Source organism: Drosophila ficusphila, unplaced genomic scaffold (genome assembly GCF_018152265.1).
Source record: "Drosophila ficusphila isolate 14025-0441.05 unplaced genomic scaffold, ASM1815226v1 contig_668, whole genome shotgun sequence".
Taxonomy (NCBI): Eukaryota; Metazoa; Arthropoda; class Insecta; order Diptera; family Drosophilidae; genus Drosophila; species Drosophila ficusphila.
In genome coordinates, this window is record NW_025064601.1 from 877,252 (window position 1) to 893,323 (window position 16,072).

A 16,072-nucleotide genomic window follows, 5' to 3' on the forward strand; every position below is an offset into this window, starting at 1 on the left:
GCGAAAAAATGGGGAATTACTCTTAATCTGAACAAAGCAGTTCATATAATGTTTAGTACGCGCTCTATCTCAGGCATACGTGGGCCCAAATCCCCACAACTCTACGGTTCGCAAATTAAAAACCTCGGCTTAGTCTTGGGTGGGAGATTAAACTCCACCATCACACCAAGCAACTTGCGAGCAGGATACGTGCCTCTGCCTATGGATTAAATTGGATTTTGGGAAAGGATAGCAAGCTCCCTGCTGCCAGTAAGGTTCTTCTCTATAAACAACTAATTGCGCCTACATGGCAATATGCTCTCCCTGTCTGGGGCCCGTTAGTTTCAAAAACACAGTTTAGCAAAACTAAGATCTCTCAAAACAAGATCCTACGTTGGGCTGTTCAAGCTAGCCCATATACCAAAAAATCAGGATATTCGTAACACCTATAATGTAAAATCGGCCCAAGAGGTTTTTGATGATGCGAGTGGCACGCTCGCAAAATCTTTCTACCAACACCCAAACGTAGAAGCCAAAAATGTACTAACAAATTTGTTTATTACTAACAACGAGGATCTTCCAATTTATAAGAAACAGATAGAGATGCACTTTATTCCCATGCAACAGCTTCTCCTCCAACAGCCAGGACAGCAGCAGCATGAAGTTCCCACGTTGATTCGCCTCGGTAAACTGCAATTAGAAAAGTTACGTGTAGAGCAAAGGGAAGATTTACTACGGCAGAGGCAGGAACACGCACGACCTATATTAATTCCATGTCTCCTGATGTCAGAAACGCACGAATCAGTCGATGGGATGCTGCTCAACAGATTCGTTTCCAGCCAGGGCATATCCAGAGGCTTATTATGAGCCCGCTACTGCCGCACGAAATCCAGCCACCAACTCCAGAACAGCAGCTTGATGCTGGCCTTTTTAGGCTGAAACTGCGTCTGGAAGAAGAATTATTTGATTTAAATGAAACAGATATATCTATGGTGGTCCCAAAAACCATGGCCACCACTACTAATTCTTCTTATCATTCCTTTCAGAGACAGCCGACGAGTTCCCTTTTTTGTGTCCACAGTAGAGCGTCTTTATTGCTGCCATTTGGAAGGATGAAGAGGAACATGCTGTTGCTGCCACCCACTCCTTAAATTCTGGAACACGATGCCACAAGATGACTGCTAATTCTGATGCTGCCGAGACTGCTGCTTTTGCTTCCCCTTCTTGCCCTGATGAGAAAAATCTACAACAATTTAAATCTCGACGACCGCTTCTTCAACGACTTGCCTTGTACTCTGCAAAAAGATCACTTCTGCTCTGCACCTTTGGAAGGACGACGAGGGATCTTTTACCACTGCCACCTGCTCCTTAAATACTGGAACACGTGGCCACAAGATGACCGCTACTCCTGCTGCTGCCGTGGCTGCTGCCCGTTCTTGCCTTGATGAGAGAAATAAACAACAATTTAGAATTCGACGACCACTGCTACAACGACTAACCTTACGCCCTGTAAAAAACACCACCTCTGCTCTGCACCTTCTGGACCTGGACGACCCCATCAGAAGAAGAATTCGGCATACTCCTAGGACGCACCTAACGATGACGGCTGCGCTGCTCCTCACTGGACTGTTGCTGCAATCAAATTTACGTTTAAAGCTTGCCATGGAAAAATCATCAATGCCAGTCTTGCTGCCCAGGCCTGCCATCAACACCGCTCAAAGAAGGTACTCACCGCAAAGTATTATCACTAATCAACTAAAATAAATTTGAATAAATAGCATTTTCAAATTGTAAACAAAGTAAACACTTACCTATTAACAGCTGTTATTTGTAATCAAAGAGCACGGCCACTCTGTAAACACTTCTTACATTCTTATACGCCATGTTATTGGTATTTTATATTTCTAACTAAACAAATTCAGTATATTATTTAGATTACATTTACACCTTATCGATTATCACAAGTTAGCTTCTCATTGTTTGCCGGCTTAGTAAATAAGCAACACGTATTTCTCTATAAAACCAATTATACCTATTGTTTCCCGGTCTTAACATTGTGAACTGTATGGAAAACAAAAAAAAAACTAACTGGTTGCAATTCTCAGGCAATCCAGTGATATTTGTGTTCGCCTTGCCGACACCAACCTGAAATTCATTGGCTCGAATAGGCTCCCGCCGCCACAACAAAAAATGAAACATACAGTGGCTCCAAGCTTATTCCGTGCAAGAATAAAATAAAGTTTAAAGCAAAAAAATTTAAAATTTAAATTTAAAATTTTAGAAAACACTTATTTTATTTAAAAAACTAAAAACAAAAATTCCCAACTACAAAACAAATTTCCATATTAAAACTAAAAAACAAGGAAATTCGGATGCGCAAGCTTCCGTTTAAATACAAACATATAATTCAAAAGCGCGGGCACACGATACCAATCGACCGCCATTCACGCAACCCTGGGGATACGATAACAATCGCCTGTCACGCAACCCTGGACAAACGATAACAATCGTTAGCCACTCACGCCACCCAAAGTACCCGATAGCTGATGGAACAATTCCGTTACCTGATCTGGTCACACTAACCACCAACGCGGCCTATAAAAGCAGAGCCACATCACCATATCAGTTAATTGTGCTCTAGCGGATGACCGAACAACATTAGCAGGTTAAGTGTTCTTTTAGAAAATCTGTAGGAAACGGATCAATCCGCAGAGCCTTTAGGTAGTGGAACACAGATATCAATCCTTAATATCTCCTTAGTTTTTCTTGATTCCTCTTTTTGTATATTTCCAATAGGCAAATAAAGAAAAACACTTTGTTTAGAGTATTTCAATTTTATAGCAGACACACGTGTTTATTGTTCAAGGAACCAAGAAGGAAGAGGACGAAAAAGCATAAAATAATAGTAAGGCCGTATAATCCACAAATGCCAAAAATATAGATATTCGATATATATATATTATATTATATATATACTGTATTTGCCTTTAATGATGTGATATTTCCACACACCTCCTCAAAAATAGTATATATATATTCGTTATAGTTTACTTAAGGGGTTATATCCAGTTGCGAGGCCAAAAAAATGAGCTTTTTTGAAAATTATTTTTGGAGAGGCAATTTATTGTATGAATACGTAATATATATGAAAAGATAGGTCATTATTTCTAGTTCTAGAATATATTTAAAAAAAAAAAAAATTTTGGACTCCGTCGGTCCTGTAGAGGATCTCCCGAGGGTCCACTTCAAAAAAAGGTTTTGCGGTGAGCAAAATTTCTCCGGTCCAAATTATCTGAATTGCAAAAAACCAAAAGGATTACGTAAAGAATAGACAAATGCTGGTAATGAGACTTGGGATTTTCAAAATTTTGATTTTTGACAAAATGGCGGCTTCCCAAACATAAAACTTTGTTTTTGGCACAAAAATTTCAACTTTGAAGTGGCTAAAAAAATCGAAGTTTTTGTCGGAGCCAAAATTCCAAGTTTCATTACCTGAAAAAATATCTAAGAAGAGAATGTGAAAGTTTCAAGTCAATCGGACAAGCCGTCTCTGAGAAATTTTGCTCACCGACTTTGAAGACATAGTTTCGAGAAAAACGCATTTAAAGTTTTGGCTACTAGTTGAACTACATGGGAGACGTCTTTACAAATACACTGATTACTCCAATACAATTTACCGGAATACTTTGAAATTTTCAGATAATCTTCTTACCAGGGGTGTTAGTTGAAGTTTGCCGGTTTTTTCGATAAAAAGAACACTTAATCCTCAAGAGAATGTGAAAAATTTTTTATTCAAAGTATTGACCATTGGCTTCTACACATTTCTCCCATCTTTTAGGCAAATTATGGATACCATTCCAAAAAAACTTTTTTCTTTCGAGGCAAACCATTCGACGAGCCATTTTTCGACTTCTTCAAAATTGGCGAAGCGCTGCTCTGCCAGTGAGTGTCCCATTGACGCAAAAAGGTGATAATCGGACGGGGCGAGGTCTGGAGAGTACGGCGGGTGCGATAATATTTCCCAATCAAGGTCTTTCAATGTGTCCTTCACCAGTTTAGCGGTATGAGACGGCGCGTTGTCATGTTGCAAGATAACTTTGCCATGTCTTCGGGCCCATTCCGGCCGTTTTTCGATCAACGCATTATTCAAATTGATAATTTGTTGTCGGTAGCGATCCTTATTAACCGTTTCACCAGGTTTCAATAACTCGAAGTACACCACACCACACTGGTCCCGCACTGGTGCCGCAAATGCGATTTACTTGGAACGAAACTCGACATATTCACTGAGGTAAACAACTATGACGTTTTTATTTTGACGGAATGCGAATTGCGTATTTTTTGAGGTTAATGTCAACAGAAAACAAGAAAGGAAGCTAGCTTCGGCAAGCCGAAGCTTATATACCCTTGCAGTCATCAAATATGTCGAACAAAACGCATAAAGGCTAGACAACATCGAAGCTAAGACGATTTTTCTATTCATTTTCCATATTTTTGACTATAGATCATATGGGAGCTATACGATATAGTTGTCCGATTTTGATCAAATTTACCTCGTAATTCAAGAGTCGTAAGAACACTCTATATTCCAAAAATCATACTTGTCTGATGAAAAACAACGATTTTATCAATTTTTTTCCATTAATTCTATATATAATTTTCGATCCCTCCTATGGCAGCTATATGATAGAGTTATCCGATTTTGATCAAATTTAATCCGAAATTCAATAACAGTTAGAAAACGCCATCTTGAAGAATTCAAGTCGATCTGATGAAAAACAATAGAGTGAGAATTTTTTATTTCATTCTCTTGTATTGGAGCTATCCGATATAGTCGGCCGATCCGGCCCGTTCCGACATATATACTGCGTGCAACAACTACACAACTTTTGGGAAAGTTTCAGCACGATAGCTTTAAAACTGAGAGACTAGTTTGCGCGGAAACGGACAGACGGACAGACGGACAGACGTACATACATATTTCGATTCTGCTCGTGATGCTGATCAAGAATATATATACTTTATGGGGTCTGAGGTGTCTCCTTCACTGCGTTGCAAACTTCTGACTGAAATTATAATACCCTTTTGCTCTGCAAGGGTATAAAAATGACACATATGCTGAATGATACAAATGTACTAGTACTGCTAGCGACATCTAACAGTCAAACCGGCAAACTTCAACTAACACCCCTGGTAGATATATATACATTCAAAATAGGCAAAAAAAAAAATTTCGATTTTTTCAAAATCGCAACTGGATATAACCCCTTAAGATAAGAAAAGTGTCTGTATGTGCTATAGTGGGAGTTGTACAATTTCAGTCCAACATTTGTTGGAAGGATTGGGGAAAACCCACAAAAACCCAATCAGACTGATGTATAAAAATTATAATTTACGTTAAACAATTTTATTTCAAACCATAAAAATAAAAAAAAACTTAAAGTTGAGACAGCCTCTTGATTTTCAATGAGATCCATATCATTTCATTCCATTCCATTTTTCAGTTTATCAAATTCATTTGATCTCGCAGATCACAAAAACGTTGCGCTGGTAATGATTTAGTTAGCATATCTGCGATTTGTTTACCTGTGGGAATATAAACAGTTTCAATTAGGTTCTTATCAAGCTGTTCTCTTGTAAAATGATATGTTATATCAATGTGCTTTGAACGTTTATGACATGAGGGGTTATTGGCAATACTTATACATACATCCTTGATTATCTTCATATAATCTAATTGGATTAATTACATTTATCTTTAAACTTATTAAAAATGAATTTAACCACTTGGCTTCTCTAACTGCCTCAAATAAGGCCATATATTCTGCCTCTATTGAAGATGCTGCTACCGAGTTTTGCTTCCTTGTATTCCAACATATTACATTATAATCAAACATATTACATTAGAATCAAACATTTTAAATATGTATCCAGTAGTACTTTTTTTATCTGATTCACTGCCACCCCAATCTGAATCCACATAGCCGACCAAAAACTCATTAAAATTTGAGTTTTTCTGAAAAGATAACTTTAAATCAACTGTACCCTTTAGGCACCTTTAAACTTTCTTCAGGCATTGGCAAAGTTCTGTGTTATTCTTTTCACAATAACGACTTAAGACATTAACGGCTGTACTTAAATTAGGTCTTGTACATAACATAATATACATTAAACATCCTATTACGTTTCGACATGGGGCATCACAATTATCATCTGAGCTAAGAGCAATATGATTAAGTTTAGTTGGCAGAGGACAGTTAACAGGATTGCAATTTTCCATATTATATTTTAAAAGTATTGATTTTATGTAAGCAGATTGACTAGGACTTATATGACCATCATTTTTATCAACTTTTATGCCTAAGAAAAATTAAATCTCATTTAAATCAGCCATTCCAAATTTGTTCATTAGGTATAATTTAAAATCTTTCATTACTTGATTATTTTTGGTAGAGATTACTAAATCATCTACATATAAAAGAATATATATATAAGAGAATATATCCCCTTTGTCAAGAAGATATATACAACGATCTACTGGTGAATTAACAAAGCCTATTTCTGTCAATGCTTTCTCGAATATTTCAAACCAATACCTTGCAGCTTGTTTGAGACCATAAATAGCTTTATGTAGTCTACAAACATAATTTTCTCTACTTATTAGACCCTTGGGTATTTGCATATTAATTTCTTCTTTTAATATTCCATTCAAAAATGCTGTTTCAACATCCATATGATGTACTAAAATCATAGTGATTTGCTATAGACATAATCAATCTAAAACTCGAGATTCTTGCTAGAGGTACCAATTTTTTTATTATAATCAACTAAGTATTCTTGCGTAAAACCACGAGCAACAAGTCTGGCTTTATATTTTATTGGTTCGCCGAATTCATTTTGTTTGATTGTAAAAACCCATCTACAACCAACTACATTTTTATTTTTAGGCTTTTGTACAATTGACCAAGCCTTATTTAATGAGTGTGAGTCCAGTTCTTCTTTAATAGCTTTCTCCCAATATGTTCTATCTTTACTGTATTTAACCTCGACAAATTTATTTGGTATGGAATAGATTAAAGATTGAGTATGCACTACACAATTATTTATTAAATCTTTATAAGATACTTTTGGTTTATTCTTTATTCGATCACTTTTTCTAATATTTATAAGCGATTCCAAGTCTTCTTTTTCATAAGACTTTTCACCAGACATTTCTGGATCGGCATTCTCAAATTCTACCATATCACTAGGCTGTTCATCTGCTTGATCAGATTTCCCATTATTGTTGAGGACATTATCATTATCAATATTTGATTGAATACTCTCACTATCTTCATTATTAAGATGCATGTCATCCTCAACCACAGCTCTAGATTTCACCATATTTGTTTCATCAGGAACAACATCTCTTGCTGCAACAAATATTTCTTTTCCAACACACCCACACTCTATATAATAAAATAAAAATCACAAATAATCATTATTTTTGAGCAAAAAAAAATAAAACTCAAAAATAATGATTATTTGTGATTTTTATTTTTTTCGCTCAAAATAAAACTCACCAAGCAACAACTTTTGATCCTTTAAGGATATTACCAATATTGTCCTATGTCCTTATAAAGGGATCCTAGAGCAACAATTGACAACAACAACAACAAAATGTATTTTACCTGTGTTTGTTGCCGAATATTCGGCACAAAGTACATGCTTCATTGTTGCCAGTTTAGCTTATTATAAGCTAGTTCTAACATATTTAAAACTAGAAAAGCTGCTAGCTTATTTGATAGTTACAGCCCGAAGCCCATCAGCCTAGGCGCTGATATAATGCAGTACTGGAGTGAGAAGCAATTTCAGTACCCGAATTTATATCAGCTTGCTAAGGTGGTGCTTGCGGTTCCAGCTACCCAAGTTAGCGTAGAGCGTGCCTTTTCTGCGCTTAATTAAAATAATGCTAACCGACCAAAGGTGCAACTTGTCGAGCGAGCCGATGTCAAAATTGTTATTCCTAAAATTAAATACAAATTATAAAAATACATAAATGTATAATAAATTGCAAATTAATGTACCTAATTGTTCTACTGGTTGATCATATTATCATGATCATTATCATTATTATCATTGTTTTGGTAATTGTGTATATATGCTGCTGCTGCTCTGTATGTAACAGTTGACCTTATCTTAAGTAATTGCAACAAACACAGGTTGCTGTTAATACAGCTTCACCCCAGAAACTTTTCTGTAGTTTGGCTCCTATAACTAAAGCACGAGCTTTTTCAGTTATAGACCTTATCATCCTTTCGGATACACCATTTTGCTAAGGTGTGTGTGGAACTGTTAAATGGTAGCTGATGCCTTTTTCAACTCAAAATTCTCGCATTTCATTTGATAAATATTCCCTTCCATTATCTATGTATAGATTAACTACTTTTAGATTAACCCTTTACATGGCAATAACTCCGATTTTCTTGATTTTTTTTTTGTTTGGTAGATAAGTGAAAATAAAAAATACACTTCTTTTTAGTTTTTTAATTTTTTTTGGTTTTACCTTATTTTTTTTACAAAAAGGGGTGTGATGCATTTCTGCATCAAAAGGTCTTAAAAGAAAAATTTTTTTAATATGTGTTTTAGAAAGATAATAACATTCATTCAATATTAAAATATAGTAATTTATATTTTAAATATGTCAATTTAAATTAAATTTTTTAAAGCAATTTTTTTTTTTTTTTTAAACATAAAAAAACTACACATTTTTTGCACTCCGTTTGGGAGAATCCAGTGAAGTTCGTACAATTTGCAGTATTTTTTTATGTGTTAAGCTACTTTGATGCATATCTGCAACAAAGCGAAATTGTTGATTTATTCGTATTATAATGCAAGAAACACAAAAACTCGACAAGATATAGCTAAATATAATATTTACTTGTTTAAAAATATAAATTAAATCAACTTCACATTTTTTTTTGTTATTTACATTTGGATGAGAAACTGCACAACCAATTCAGATTTCCACATTTACCAAATTGGCGAGAAAAGTAATCAGCTGTTGAGTATTGGACAGAATTCTGACTGACTAACACTTGTTATATAAAAAACGAAAGTGTCTGAACTGCATTAAAAAGATTTCAGACAGTTTTGCAACGCCCGTTGAAAAATAAATGAATTTGAACGGTATGTTGCAGATATGCATCACCACCATGTAAAGGGTTAAAATGAGCTTCGCTTTTTAAAATAAAATCCCTAAATGCAGTAAATACATCTGACTTGTAAGTTAACAAATATGTTACACAGTAATGTGTATATTGATCTATAAAAATAACATAGTAATTCTTTTTATTTATTGTTGGAGGTGTTATCGGCCTATTTATGTGATCTTTTTTTAACCTTTTCAAAACGAAGTCGAGTTTGTTTTCCTTTCATGCAGGCTTCGCATAAATCATTAACTGGATTAACATTAGTTAGCAATTAGGTATCTTCAAATAAATTGTGGTTATTAATTTCAAGATATTTTCCCTGACTTATATGCCCTAACCTCTCATGCCATATGTTATAATTTATTTTACTTGATACAAATGCATTCCTAGGTATTGTAAATCTCACAGAAGGGACATTATCAATAAAATGTGCATCCATTATATTTATTTTATCTTTACTCACAATCACACCTCCTGGATGAAATACAATCGTAAAACCAGCAGCTTGCATCTTTTTAACAGAAATAAGGTTTTGTGATACATCAGGACAAAATAGCACATCGTTTAGGGTAACATTGGTAAAAGTATCGGTTAGCAATTTCACTGATCCCTTTTTAGTTGCAAATATAAATTCGTCCGACTTTGCAACAGCGATTTTGATTGGTGATTCAAGATGACAAACGCTTGAGAGTAGCTTTTCGTTGTTGGTCAAGTGATCAGATGCACCCGAATCCAATAAGAAAGAAATATGCCGATCACTGATGTTATTGTGACGTTTGAGCATAAATGCAAAACCAGATCTCTCTGTCTCTTTTTGCCTTTGAGCCAATTGTGCCTGTTTTTCTTTATTATTCATATTTTATTTATCTTTCTTATATTTATAGCAATCCTTCTTTAAGCGCCCTATCTTGCCACAGTAAAAACATTTTTGTTTATTAAATTTAAATTTGGATTTAAATTGGACTTTATCTTGAAACTTGTAATTTTTATATTGGAACTGATTATTTTTGTTTTGAAAATTGTTCACTTTATTTATTTTATTCACAGCTTGCAATACTTTTAAACTTGTATCTTTAGATTTTTGCCTTAACTTAATTTCATGATCAAGTTATTTATTTTTGACGAAACCCAAAGTCAAATTATTTTCTGCAAGTGTTTCGATGGCGGTAATGACGCCGTCATACGAAACGGGTAGAGACAACAAAAGATGGCTAACCTTTTCCATGTCATCTAATTTCGCGCCAGATCACAGTGGGCGATTTGGCCTCGCTAGCGGCATTTAATTCAAATTTCAACTTTCAAAAAGCTATGATTTTTTTCACAATTCGATAATAGATACTTTGATTAGATTTATCCAAACATTTTAAAAGATCTTCGATCAGCTGATCACCAGCTGTGAACGGACAAACATAGCATATGATTTTGCAAAGAGCTTTACAAAATTTTACCTGTTTGCGCGCATCGAAGTCAAGTTCCTCGGAAATTTAAAATTTTTAGTGAATTTATTAAAAGTTTGGTTTTTTAATGATTTTAAGGTATGTATTACAAAAAAAATAATGTTTGTGACCGGTCTATAAATGTGTAGCTCATAAAACGTAGTGGTAATTCAGTGTATTAACAACGAGCCCGGATTATCATACACCTGTCTTTCGTGGAGTAGAACTTTCCTGATTCAAGTGGATTCAGTCTAACTCTTTTATTAGCCGAAAGTGTGAATCAGTGGCGTCCAATGTGTGTAATATGAACTGCTTGTACCTGCTAGCCTTCAAACTTTTAAGGCACAATGTCAGTAGCAAAAAAGGGATCCTTTTTAGTATATTCTAGTATTTTTACTATGCCTCTGTCTGATTTCGGTAATTCCAAATAAAATTCTAGCCTTTTTTAAATAATAAAATAAAGTTTATTTATGAGATATGTTAATTGAAGTTAAAAAAATAAAAGTAAAACAAAATTTTATATAAAAAAAATTTTTTTTAAATTAAAAAAAAATAAAAGAAAATTAAAATTTTTTTTTTTTTTAACTTAAACAATTTTATTATTTTTCTCTGAGCAGTGAAAAAAAACCGACTGAAGACATCTATTTTAGTTTAGAAGTTATTAATTAAATGCCGCTAGCGAAACCAAATCGTGATATTTCCACAGTTCTGATTTCTATATTTGCAGGTGGTTCCGTAAGAGTGCGGATTTTGATCCGACTCACGACCTAGGAAGCATTACCTACTCTTGGTTTGGTAAGCAGTAATCAGCTTTGGTCAGGTCAGAATAAAAAGCATTGAGACCGCATTACCCTGAGGGGCTCCACTGGCATACAGATGACATCCTGGTGATCCACTAGGATGGCTGCCTTCCCTCGCCGATCGGCGAAAATCCTCATTGCTTCAGGCAGCACATCCATCCTCCCGACGCCTGGATATGGCTCCTGCAAAAGTGCGACAGAAATCCAGATTCCCTCAATCGAACTCCGAGCTCAACAGTTGCAGCTCGGCCTCGGCCACAGTTTGCCTGGATGAAGCTAAACATTAGTGTCTAGCATTCACCCTCGCCAGCATAGCCGCATACACTGGGCAGCTTGGGGACAACATATTGTGTCCTGAGACATACCCCATGAAGCTGCAGTTCCGGCAGTCCATCGGGTTCGTGCAACTCCGCGCACTGTGGCCGTTATTTCCGCACTGGCGGCAGATGTTTTCCTTATACCGGCACTGGGCGACCTTGTGGTCGAGTCCGACGCACCTATGGTAGGCGTACGTGCGCACCAAGGCTCGGCAGTTATATGCGAACCAGCCGATGTACGCCTTCGCTCCGTTGACGTCGAGCGTCACATTTACAGTGACGCCGTCAGTCACAGACCATGGCTTCTCGAGGTGTACCGCCTTTTCAGAGGAGGCCACATCCATAACTTCCGCAATGTTGTTCCTGTACAGATCTTTCATAAAATCGGCTGGCTTCGTCGCAGTGTCCACGTTGCTCACGACCACCTTGGGTCGCTGCACCGGGCTCTGCTTCACCTCCAGACCGACTTCTGCAAACCTCTTGTTTGCGACAACCTTCCGAATCTCACCTGATGAGGGGGTGCGGATGATGGCACCGCCACGCGCAAGCCCTCTCACCTCATGCAGGCGGACGCCAAGCAAAGGGGCGATCTCTTTGCGCACCTTTTTGGGCAACCTCCTTTCCACTCACTGACGGGTCCTTGCTCACCACAACGGCGGACCACGTCTCGCGTGGCTTCCGCGGGGCAGGCACCGGAACAGCTTGAGGCGCTGGCAGGCTGGGATATGCGGCTGCATACCCAGCAGGTGGCATGGGGACCACAGCCTGCGCTATGACGGACTTCGGGGGCGGCGGCGGAGGCATTCGCTGCTGGTCGCGGAGAGCCTCCAAGGCTGCATTTCGCGACGAGAGCGCAAGCACCAGGCCCTCGTACCTATTCAGGCACCGCATCATAGCGCAGGCCTGCTTGGTCGACAAATTCGACGCAATTATTTCATCCAAAATCTCGTCCTTGATCTTGGCCAGCTCGGCCACCGTATCATGGACGGACGGGGACAGGGGGAGCAGCTGCGGCTCCACCAAAGTTTCTGGCGGCAGCAGCAAAGTCAACAGCGGGGGCGGCAGCGGGGGAAGCAGAGAAGATAGCAGCGACATCAGCAGCAGCAGTAGCTGGGGCCAACGCCTCCTCCAGAGAGGAGAAGGGGTTCTCCTCCAGCACACCTACCGGCGCCGGCAGACGCTCGTTGACGTTAAGCGCTAACAGCTTCGCCTGCGTTGGTTTCGGCACCGCGCTCGTCGTCGCCTTCCCTCTTTTACCACGACGACGCCTCGCAGTACTCGCCGCCCTACTCCCCCGACTATTCTCCGAAAGCTCGCTCTCGGAGAGCCCACCTTTCTCCTTAGGGAGTGGTGGCGCCATCTTGCAGCCTCTTTATGATCAGGGGAGAGCTTAAAGCTGAGCACTTACTCACCCACACTATCAAACCGCAGCGGAAAATTCCCAGCACGTGCTGTTGTTTACAAAATTGCAATCCGTGTTTTCGCGTGGAAAACCGAACTTTTCCAACCGGAAAATTACACGATTGTAATCGTCTGCAAATTTCGCGAATTTTAAACTAAAAATTAGCTCTAAATTCACACGGGGTCGAAAGTTACGAGCGTATCACTGGAGAGCGGCGAAAAACACGTCCGTCGTTAATCCATTCATGCGCGTCTCTAATTAAATGACGAGGCATTTGGCTATTTTTTTTTTTTTTTTTTTTTGATCGCTAAGGAAGGGAAAGCTTCGAAAGATACTACTATTCTCTTATAGAGTTCATAGCATGCACGATTCGCTGCTCTATCAGAACCGAAGTTCTACAGCGCCTACGTACTAAAACCCTCCTCATATGCCAACATATGCGATGTTTGTACCTTTTTAGGATGTTATGCCAAGGTAGCAGGCAATTTATTTGACCACAGTGCTTTCATCAACCCGCACCGCCAGAGTAACCGCTCCAATACATGTAATTTCTGAAGCAGTAAATACCGCCTTTCACTACCCTAATGCTGATGATATTGCTATCACCAGTTTCTAGGAGGTCCTTTGCAATCAATCGTTTTATGGACTGACTACTTCAGATCCCCCTCCAGTTTAGTGTCGCGGAGTGGAACACGATGTCACTTGTCCCTCCGTATTGTCGCCGCAATTCAGTTTGTATGTCCGGTCTGTCGTATCTTTTGACTTTTCGTTTGTGCGCATCGTCGATCGAGTGTCCGTCTGTCACAACCTGAGCGTTGCATTGCAGACTTGGTTCGACATGAACAACGTATCCTCTTCTCTCAAGTCCCAACTTGATTGAATTTACTACGCTGTTGTGTCTAGTTACCCGCCTTCCATGCGTCCAGTAACATTTTTGCAAAATGTGGTTTGTTGTTTCGGAAGCGTCACATCCTGCCCGACACCGTCTATCCAATTCGTGCCGTCCCCTCGTAGTATGAGACTTTGAGGGTAGGGCATTTATCCGCAACTTGATTCCGTTCAAATATTCCTTTCCTGTTAGTAAACGCGTGGGCTGACTCACCCATCCATGTTGCTGGTGAAATTTTCCAGCTTCACGGAGACCGTTGCCATTAACAGACATGTACAATTCATTTGCTCAGTACGATTCTATGACCGGACGTGAGAACAGTTCCGCATTTCCCGCTAATAATCTAACCCGGGCCTCCGCATTTCGTCGTCCATGAAAGAGCTGGCCGCCTCGGATTGTTCGAGGTGGGGCCACTTAATACTGCCCAATCGTTTCAGACGTAGCATTGGAGCTATCCACCTTAATGATGGTATACCGAGTTATACCAGAATTATGGGGGGCGTGGAAGAAGGATACTGGCACATCCGCCGGAAGATCTAACCATTTCCGGATATAGAATCGTACCAATTTGTCACATTTTTTTTGAACGCCTATCGTCACACTCCCAAGGGTCAGCTTGTGATAGAGTTGTGGGATAAGGACAGTCCTAAGGGCAAATAACTTCTGTTGTGGCTTCAGGGAGGCCCGTGTCAATCTCAACACCTTCGGACCGAAGTCTTCAGCTGGATTGTACCGGGCTCTCCCTTCCACTGTGAACCGGATACCTAAATACTTCCACTCGTCGGTGCGCTTCATCGAGGGACATTCTCGCGAGCCTATGCGAAAGCTGTGTTGCGTCACAACACTACACTTCTGCTTTGGCTGTCCCTTTATACTCACAGTGAAACACTTAGCACTAGCATTTAGGTTGAGTCCCACAAAAGACAAGAAGTCAACTGTATTGTCCAACAATTTTTGAAGGCCCATCGGAGTTTCCGCAAAAAGGACCAGATCATCAGCGAATGCTGCCGCGTTTATTATGGCATTTCCGACTTTGGCACCTATCTCGTTGGGTAGGGATCTAAGCAACCGATCAATAATCAGGTTGAATAGTACTGGAGACAGAGAATCCCCCTGCTTTACACCTCGAGCAGGTATGATCACATCTGATATCCATCCGTCCCCATTGAGTGTGGTGCCCCTGACCTCGTACGATCTTTGTACGTAGTCGACAAAATCCTTTGGTAGGCCATTTGCAATCAAGGTGTTTTTGATTGCGGCAAGAGATACGGAATCAAATGCCTTGCTAACATCTAGTGTCGCGATGTAGCATGATTTACAACGTTTTCCCTCAAAATTAAGTCGACTATCGTCGCATTATCGGCACACTCGTCGGTAGGCAGGATTAAGATGGTTCTGGCCAGTCGTGATGGTTGTGGTAGATTGCCGCACCAGAGAATAAGGTTCATTATGCGAAGCATAATACCCGCTGGAATACTCCTGGCAGTTTTTGGAGATATCCCGTCAGGTCCCGGAGATGAAGATAATGGCATCTTGTTTACCCTTAAGTCCCGTTCAGTAATAGGGGACCAAACCCTCTCAAGCGCGTGTTCCATGTGGAACCGTGTGTTCTCGCAAGAGCTTGGGCTGGGTTGGGTCATCACTTCTCTCCAATAAGGTTCCATACGTTTTCTATTTGGCATTACCGACTCATCAGCTCCATCAATCAAGGATTTTATGCATCTCCCCTTATGTTTGTCCCAGTTACGCTGCACCATTGCGTACTGCTGCCTTGGGAGAAGATTGCCCTCTTATCTGCTCCATTTTTGCCTTATAGTCACCCCTCTGTCGAATTTTCCTTATCCCTTCGATGCTGCTGTGTGTAAAAAAGTCCGCTAGTTGCTTATTGGGATGCCGTAAGAGACCACTTGCTGCAAGGTCAAACTCCTTTCTCGCCATCATCCACTTGTCTTCCTCACTCCATCTTAGGTTTACGTCTACACGCAGACGAAGTTGATCAAACTCGTCTTTGTGCATACGTGACATGTGAACACCAAGCCCTCTTTTAGCGCTAAAATG

The 16,072-nt window shown here is 39.3% G+C and overlaps 1 long non-coding RNA gene across 3 annotated transcripts; it reads right to left on the bottom strand.

Moving 5' to 3' along the window:
• Positions 1–520: 520 nt before the first annotated feature.
• Positions 521–1,781, bottom strand: LOC122320632. Of its 3 annotated transcripts, XR_006245745.1 has the most exons (4): positions 1,712–1,764; positions 1,479–1,611; positions 740–1,419; positions 521–669 (listed from the first exon to the last, which is right to left on the bottom strand). It is a non-coding gene; the product is annotated as an uncharacterized LOC122320632 (long non-coding RNA). The 3 variants fall into 3 exon arrangements; XR_006245744.1 differs by having other exon boundaries at positions 737–1,419; positions 1,479–1,781; XR_006245743.1 differs by having other exon boundaries at positions 1,479–1,780.
• Positions 1,782–16,072: the final 14,291 nt, after the last annotated feature.